This window comes from Corapipo altera, unplaced genomic scaffold (genome assembly GCF_003945725.1).
Source record: "Corapipo altera isolate COAL_440 unplaced genomic scaffold, ASM394572v1 271, whole genome shotgun sequence".
Taxonomy (NCBI): domain Eukaryota; kingdom Metazoa; phylum Chordata; class Aves; order Passeriformes; family Pipridae; genus Corapipo; species Corapipo altera.
Genome location: NW_020884935.1, coordinates 1,299,107 through 1,304,091, shown reverse-complemented (window position 1 = coordinate 1,304,091; position 4,985 = coordinate 1,299,107). Strand labels below are relative to the sequence as shown.

At 52.4% G+C, this 4,985-nt stretch overlaps 1 long non-coding RNA gene across 1 annotated transcript in view; it reads right to left on the bottom strand.

Moving 5' to 3' along the window:
* LOC113955107 overlaps positions 1–1,308 on the bottom strand; it is a 3,843-nt gene extending 2,535 nt beyond the window's left edge. The window contains exon 1 of the long non-coding RNA XR_003530426.1: positions 1,098–1,308. This is a non-coding gene — a long non-coding RNA (uncharacterized LOC113955107). The remainder of the gene's footprint in view (positions 1–1,097) is intronic.
* Positions 1,309–4,985: the final 3,677 nt, after the last annotated feature.

Sequence of the window (4,985 nt, the reverse complement as noted above, 5' to 3'; positions counted from 1 at the left end):
CTTCCCCGGCATCCTCTGTCACCTCCCCGGCATCCCGCCTGCCCTTCCCTCGGCTTACTAGCATCACCCATCACCTCCCCGGTATCCCCCCTGTCTGCTTCGAGCTCCCCAGCATCCCCAGAATCCCCTCTGCCTGGTTCGGGTTCCCCTGCATCCCCCATCGCCTCCTCTGCATCCTCCCTTGCCTGCTTTGGGCTCCCCAGCCTCACCCCATCACCTCCTGGCATCCCCCCAGACCTGCTCCAGACTCTCCAGTATCTCTCGGTCCTCCTCGCGTCCCTGAGGACCCCCTGTCATCACTCCAGCATCCCCTGTCCTGTCCTCCAGACGTGTTCCAGCATCTCTGTCCTGCCCTGAGCATCCCAGGCATCCCCTGATCCCCCACGCTGCCCTCGAGCATCATCTGCATCTTCCTGTGCTGCTCTCCAGCATCCCTTTCATCCCCTGCATCCCCCCATGTCCTGCCTCTGAGCATCCCCTCAGCACCCCCTGGGTATCCCTCGGTCCCTATGGAGTCACATCCCACTTTGGGGTGCCTGGCTGTGCTTGGGGTGCTGCATGGAAGCCTCATGTTGGTGTGGGGGTCAGTGCAGCCCGAGTGAGGCCGTGGGCACATCCCGGCCGTGCTGCAGGTCTGACCCGGCCACCCCGCCCTGCCGGGGCCTCCCACCCCTCCGACCCGCCCCGGGCAGGCTCCTGCGGGAGGGAGGGAGTAGGGGGAGAAGCTGGAGGGATTTTGGTGCTTCCCAGCGGGGTATTGAGCATCACTTGCCAGCTGAGTTTGCTGAGCAGGAGGGAGCAGGGAGGTGGCTGAAACCGCTGGCCCTGGGACACATGGATCCAGAAATCGAGCCTGGACGGGAGGCACTGTGGTTGCCCTCTGCCCAGCCCCCCTGGGTGATGCCCTTACCAGGTTTTGGGAGGAGGGAGGCCAAGGCCTCCCCACTTGTCCCATGGGGCCTGGGGTTGCTGTGGTGTCCCAGAGTGACAAAGAGCTGCCTGTCACACTGGGACCACACAAAGCCTGGTCCCAATATCCCGCCCCCTGCTTGCCCCTGCCCTTTCTTCCTCCTCTCCCTTCATTCTTAGCTTCTTACCCCGAGGTCGTGAGTGTGATTTCACTGCTGCTGCTCAGAACACACAAGCTTGGACTTCCTCCAGATCACAGTACAGGGCAGCATCCCCGAGAGGTCGTGGCTGTGCCCGGCACAAAGGGTGTCAGCAGCTGGGGTGCTCAGCCTGCCGTGGAGCTGCGCTGTTATCTCTCCCAGGACACCGGGTCTGCCTGTGATTGCTTAAATCCCATCACAGTCCTTAAAATTGGCATTAAAGACAAATATTGTGAATTGCAAAGAAAAGAACCAGCTGTACAAACTCCTTCCTATTTATATAAAAAGGTGCAAAAATGCTCTTGTTTCCATGGGCTGGCCTTTGTTCAGATGTTTTTGCAAATGTGATGCAGATAAACACTCCCAAGTAATAACAAACTTTAAAGATAACGAAGCTCAGCAGTGACTCATTTGAACAAGCTTCAGCCTCTGAAAACACTGACATCCAGAATACAAAGTAGTGCAAAACCTCTGAGCTTGGGCTGTGGAAGGATGAATATCACAGTACTGAGTGGAGTTAACAGGGGATTTTGGTGACATGTCCATGTCACCTTTATTAATACCGCCCAGATAATTAATGAACAACAAACCGTGCAGTGGCTTTCAGAGGAAAGTGCTCCCCTACCAGCTTTCTGCCATGATGGCTGTGGGAATACCTGTTGTGATTGTTATTTGATGGGGTGGAATATGATAAAATATCCCTGACAGCTTTGCTGAGGCAGGTGACAGCTTTGGCTTTCTTGCATGAGCAGCCTCCAAACCCACACGCCTCGGTGCTCAGGACGGGGGGAGCCGAGTGCTGGCAACCCTGTCCACGAGTTTGAGCAGGAGATTCTCCTTTTTGGAGAGATGGGGAAATTGTGGCTCTTTTTTTCTTTGCTTTCAGAACTGTGGCATTCATTTCCAATCTTTCAAGCAATCTGGTGGGCAGCTCCTTTTTAAAACGAAAGCCACGAGCCAAACATTGACAGGAATCCGGGAGCTTCTGAAAACTGCCCCCAGTGTTTGCTGAAGTGGCAGAGGCTGGTGAGGAGGGTGTGAGCTGTGGCTGGCAAAGGGAGCAAAAGGTGACACAGGGTCAAGAGTTCTTCTAGAGTGAAGCTGGTGGCACATCTGGGGGGATGCTGAGAGCACCTGGGGAGGATGCTGAGAGCACACCTGGGGAGGATGCTCACCTGCAGCACACGGGGTGGGCGCCGCCGGGGTGTCCGTCTCTGGGGGATGTTGTTCTTTTTGTTTCCTGAAACGTGCACGTTTCCAGCGGTTTCCCTGCTCAAATGTGCCGATTTGTTGAAAGGGTGGGGGAGCCGTTCAGTCCTGCAAATGATCGTTAATGCCGTTTGTGTGTGTGCACTTGGGGGATTATGTTAATCATGCTACAAATGATGCTTTGAGTCATGTCTGGAGGTTAATTAACATGCCTTTCTTCTCTTAAGAGGGCCTTCATGTCTGCTTAGAGTTGCTGGCTTTTTTTCTGCTTCCTTTCATAATAACTCTAATATCATGGGTACCTTTAATTTAACCCTGTCAGTGCTCAGGCTGCTGAGGCTTTGCACTGTGCTCAGCATCATGATGGTTATTTGATGGATTAGAATATAATAAAATATTCTCGATGGCTGGAGATGTTGAGGACAGGCTGAGACCATGCAGGAGCTGATGGGAACTGGAGAGGGTCTGGCTGGAGCCAGGTGAGGAGAAAGGATGGTGAGATTGCCCAGCCAATTTATGAGTGAGGCCCTTACACAGACAATTAATGGAAAGGAGGATCCATTGTGGGAAGTCCTGGAGCTGTGAGGGCTGGAGAGGGATGTCCCAAGGGATGCAGGCACTGTGGGAAGAGGGGATTGCTTTGGGAGGCCAACAGGTAGAGCTGGGAGAAACTGGTGAACTTTTGAGCTCTGAGCTGTTTCACTGCATCTCAGTACTCTTCTTTTTCCTGGTGCCAGATCACTGTGTGCCTATGTGTACATGTAAAGTAGTGCTTCATCCTGAGCTAATTTATCTTCTCTTTCAGTGGGAGCATTTGGCTCATGGGTTCCTATCTCAGTGCTGCACTTTGGAAGCTAGTGCTGCCACATTTCAAATTTCTATTTTTATTTTTCCAGATAGTCTCCAATTATTTTCAGGCTTTGCCAAGCATGTAATTTAAAATAACAAAGACGCTGATCAGCCCATGATAGTCAGGGTAAAACCACATGGACCATTTGCCTATGGAGCCAGTGATGCCATGCTGGAGCAGAACCCAAAACAACCTACTCAGGAGAGGGGGGAAGGCTTTGTACGACCCCAGGAGTTCCTCAAGTGGGTCTTTCCTGGTTTTTCAAGCAGGACTTGAAAAGACTCAGTAAAGCTTAGTGAGAATGTAAAGTAAACCTCCTTACCCTTTCATTGGGAAATGTTGCAGGATTTCATAAACCTTCATTGCCGGTTTCTCACCGTGTCAGTCCAGCCCTTGGTCCCCGATGCCATCTGAGGTTTGCCTGCTCGGGTCAGGTTTGCAGAGTAGTTACAAAGCAGCCCTGATCTCAGTGAAACAGGAGATTGCTCATGGAGATGGGAAGATATTTGGAAAATCACTCCTCTACTAGTGCAGGCTCTGGCACAAGGGAGAGATGAGTATTTTAGGAGTCCCTGGCTTGCAATATGACCCAAGCAGGGAGCCATGTGTGTGCTGGCTCTTGGGCAGGGTCTGCTGTACCTCCAGTTATGTATCAAGCCAACATGTTAATTTGAGATTATCAGGAAATCACCTTTTAGCTCCTCAACGTAAGAACTTCCCAAGAGAGCAGATCTTTCCTGGCTGACTCTACCAGTCCATTTGATTTTTAATTGCACTCACACAGCGTTGGCAAGAGTTGTTAAGTCCTAAGTGTAAGGAATTCTTGAAATCACCATCTTTCCCTCCATGCACATTTGCCTCGCAGTAAACTTTATCTTCTTTCATCAGCCACCCAGAGTTTTTTGACCTACATTAACAGAACAGAAAACACCCAGTGTTGGGGAAACCTGTAATTCCTGGGCTGTGGTCCCACGTTTCAGTGCCCGAGCCACAAACCACCACCAGGACTCACTGACCAGTGACCTGCTCACTGCTAAGCTGGGCTGAAAGGGGTGCTGAGACAGGACCAGCTTATGGGTGGGCCAGGGGAGGTCAGGTTAATTGGAAATGCAGACAGGCTGCTCCCAGGGTTAATTCTATCCACTGCTTTCAAAGGGAGATGGAAGCTGCTTTAACTTAAAAAAGAGCAGGGAGAGGTGGGTGCCAGCCCTGGGGCTGCTGCTTGGGCTGCAGGGGCTGGGCAGGGACTGGGGCTCAGCTGAGATGTGGCCACTCGTGACAGTGATGGTCAGTTCACACTGGGTCACCTGCCCACGCACCTGCTCGGCGAAGAGCAAATCCTGAACCACGGGCCTTGGGAAGGGCATCGTCCTGGTGCATCAGAGACATTTTGGGGTGAACGTTGCATTTCTCCTTTGCAGGGCCCAGAGCAGAGTCTGGCACAGGGTGGCAGGGACACGGCAGGGGCATTTTGGCAGTGGGACATTCCCTCCATCCTCTTGAGGCTGCAAGTCCCACTCCCTTCAGGCTCCTCTCCACTGGCTTTGTGAGGAAAAGCCAGATGGGAGAGTGGTGTGACCTGCAGGGCATTCCCTGGCCAAGGCGATGAGCCCAGCTTTGCTGCCAGTGCCAGGAAAGGGCTTATCCCAAGGAAGGATAATAACAGAGCTTGGGTAAGAAGGGCTGATCTGGTACCCAGCGACAGAGCACTGCTTGCTGCCTAATTAAAATTTCATTAAGTTGGTTCACATCCCTTGATGGAGGTCACAGGCACACCATTGATGTGCTAATGTCTTACTTTTTCCCTTTTTTCTCTC